This window comes from Perna viridis, chromosome 3 (genome assembly GCF_037379345.1).
Source record: "Perna viridis isolate PV_CMFRI_1.1 ecotype Kerala chromosome 3, ASM3737934v1, whole genome shotgun sequence".
In the NCBI taxonomy this organism is placed as follows: Eukaryota; Metazoa; Mollusca; class Bivalvia; order Mytilida; family Mytilidae; genus Perna; species Perna viridis.
Genome location: NC_142447.1, coordinates 17,265,619 through 17,269,291, shown reverse-complemented (window position 1 = coordinate 17,269,291; position 3,673 = coordinate 17,265,619). Strand labels below are relative to the sequence as shown.

General features: G+C 31.8%; 1 long non-coding RNA gene across 1 annotated transcript; it reads right to left on the bottom strand.

Moving 5' to 3' along the window:
- Positions 1-296: 296 nt before the first annotated feature.
- On the bottom strand, positions 297-3,311 carry LOC148621240 (uncharacterized). The gene is made up of 3 exons (XR_015920844.1): positions 3,151-3,311; positions 1,417-1,545; positions 297-868 (listed from the first exon to the last, which is right to left on the bottom strand). It is a non-coding gene; the product is annotated as an uncharacterized LOC148621240 (long non-coding RNA).
- Positions 3,312-3,673: the final 362 nt, after the last annotated feature.

Sequence of the window (3,673 nt, the reverse complement as noted above, 5' to 3'; positions counted from 1 at the left end):
CATTCAATTTCAAGAAAAAGAGCTTTTATCTTATCATGAATTCATACAATTGTGCTTAAATATGTTCGAATTTTTAACCAAATTATACGATAGGTCTAAGTACAACATGTATCATGCCTGGATAGTTGCATGTACATTCATGCAAATATTGGAATCTGCTTCTCAAAATAATATTTATGTACATGTGCACAACTATTAGTTGTGATACAAGTACTCTTATCCACAAATATTAATAAATACATTTTGTATTACGCATATTGTATACTTTTTATTAGGTTTATAGATATTTTGTTCAGGTTACACTAGTCTTTGCAGTCGAAATCCAGATGACATAGAGTCGTCATGATATTATTCTAGACCAAATAGTGACTTTATGTACAATGGCTATGTAGTTTCGAAAACAGGATGATATCATTATAAATTATGTGCATTACTGATGGAAAATAAATCTTGTTTACTTGGATTTCCTTTGGCGGGAAGATGCTGTAAGTACTCCTTTAAATACATTTGGAACCACTGTAAAACAAATATCCGTCTTAACCATGTAAAGTTTCAAGTCCAAAAGGGGTTATAGTTGGATCGGTGTCACTTATTTTAAAGTAAGAACTTTTCTAATGAACTGATCTATGATTTAAAGATGTATGTAGGTGGTTGCTCAGTACCCATTATTGTCATTTCAGATCCAGATTGCTGTGTTAGTACTCGCAATCGTTGAGTCATGATGATGCCAGTTGCTTGGCTAGTCGGTATATCTGGTGGCGATGTGGGCAGTGCATTTTGGATATGAGGCATTTGAATTTGTGTATTTGGCATGGCAAAAGCGGCTCCACAATTTGATTGTGACGTTCCATTGTACACAAAAGTCACTCTGAAAGTATAATTAAAAAAATGGGTCAAAGAATGAACGTTTATGAGCACAACACACATCGCATATTATACAAATGCACCATCACATCATGACACAATATATTTGTAACATTTTTTTCCCTCATGCATTAGTTCCGAATACCTAATTGTGCATGTGTGAAATATGTTTTGGGAGGTGGTACGTATATTTCATGTAGTCATATCCATTGTCTATAGTTTCGTTCATTTATTTAATTATGGTTGAGCAGGTTGCCGATGCCGTTAAACACGTTCTACTTTAGGCATATTTTTAGATCAAAGGAGTTTTTTTTGTCATGATGTCAACGCGTCTTCTAAATATTCTAAATATTCCCATTAGTAAAGTAAAATCCAATTAACTGAACCTTTATTTGACTTTAGCAAAAATTTTAAAGCATTATTTTTTATAAAAAAAATAAATTGTTTTAAAGGGATACCATCAAGTGTACGGTTTAGACTTACGGTTTGATTTAAACAGGTTTCACTGTAGTAGTAAACAACACTCATAATAAAATCGGCTTATGAACTTACCCTTGTTTCACTAAATGGTGAACAACAACAGCAGACGGATGCAGACACGATTGATACAAAGAATTCCACAAAATTCACGATGACAATCAGGACAGAAAGTGCTTCCTCACCATTTCCAAAACTGTTACGCTAAATAAAGTGGTAAAAATAAAACATACTGCCTGAGCCAAATCGAATAACTCTGTCTCACTTACAGTTGATATGTTATGTTGCAGATCCAGAGATTTTGAAGAGGGGGACGAGTCAGGATGTTTGCGATAGTTTCAAAAGAAAACAAAATAATAGTTCAAAAGCAAGGGAGTTTCTGACTCATGGACTACTCGGTGTGATGTAATTGAAATTCCAAAATTATTATTCCAGTCCCTGAATAGAACGGTACACGAATTATGAATAAAACGATAGATTTTGCCTCATTTTGCAATTTTAAACACTATATTTGTTTGCAAAAAAAAGTTAAGTTTAAGTCCAATTATTGTTAAGTCACTGAAGAGAAATAGTATGAAAAATAAATTTTAAAAAAATACCAATCATTTACATATTTAATAACACAACATTATAGTCAAATATTTAAGAAGACTTGTATCCAAACATTTAGTGTATATAAGCACACAAAACCAAAATTATGAGTATGAAGTATGAAGCCAAAACCATCGTCAAAAGGTTCTACCGTACGCAATACAAGCGGTGAAGCCTCAGTGTTTATATACTTTTATATATAACACTGTTTTTTTATGAATAATATGTGATATAAATCATGGTCAATTACGCTTGACTGCTGGGTTGGTAATTACCATCAGACCTGTTGTCAACCAGCAGAGGCATATATTCAGTGATTATCGAATACAAATATACCTATCATATGAATATTCCATAATTTGTGCAGGTGTTGTAAGATATAACCTCTCATCAGCAGTATTAGAATTAAATGTTTATTTATATAATATTTAACTCGGCGGGTGTTTCTAGTAAAGCAAAGGATGTTCACCCTTCCGGTGCACCTGGTCTATGCTCTCAGTTTTAGAGTCAGTGTTGCTTATTTACATTTTTTACTTTTTATGTTTTATTTTGGTAATTGTTCTTTGTTGTTTGTGTCTGTTTTCCATGTCTGGTCTTTGTCCTTAATTACCTTCTTTTAATTTCCGCTAAAATCTAGGTTCCCTTGATTACTCTTTTGAACTTAGATGAAGTACGAACAATTTTGGTTTTGTTTAAAGCATCACTTTTCTCAACAGTTCTATTTTTAAACTTCAATCTTCATTCACGTCATTTGTCATGTTCGACCTTATAAAACGCCAGTTTATCAATTATTTTAGTTGACATGTTTTATCCACGAAACTTTATAAAACCTTCCGAGACAGTCCAAGTGATACGTAGTCATCTTTGTTAAAAAAAACAAGCTAGTGACTCACAATGATCGCAAAGTAAACAAATATACATATTTTGTTGAAAATTCACCAGAAAAAGACTTTAAGACTGGAGCTTGTGTTAGAAAACATTTTGACCAAAATTATATAGGACAAAATCTAATTGTGACGGAACGAAGCCGATACTATAGCTTTGCTGGACGATACTATAGCGTTGCTGAAATTACAGTATCTTTCCGTGTAAATATATTGACATTTGTGGAAATGTTAAAATGGTATCATTTGTTCGTTTAATCGCTTGCAATTTAATGATAATAATGATTATGCTGTTGCTTAGAAGGTATTACTAAATCATGATGAAAATACTTACCAAAAAGATTTCAATTACACCTAAGAAGAAAACAGATGGCACAACTGCCGCGGCACTTATGATGCTCATAACCCTAAAAGTAATTTTCTACAAGACATGAATCTTGAGATTTAATTTTATATGACAATATGATAAAACCTTTCATAAAACATTTTTGCAGAGTGATGTTAATATCCTTAAGCTTAATAGAGTAAAATACTAGATCTGAGCAATATTGTTCAAAAAAGCCTAACATTTATTTTTGTAAGGTGTGTGTTTCTGTGACATTTTTATAATAGTATGATGAACAAAATAAGCATTCCAACACAAACACAAAATATTTCCAACAAATCTGTAAAGGTTCGTGTTTTACATAAGAAACATGTGATATGTCCGGGTAAAAATATACATCATGAAACTTTTTCATAGTATCAATTGAATGAGTTAAACATGATGCATAAACCAGTTTTATTTTTTAAATTCAACCATTTGTTTGAACGAATTCAACTTTGAAATTTTAAATGTCGTGATTTCTTATTTCCTA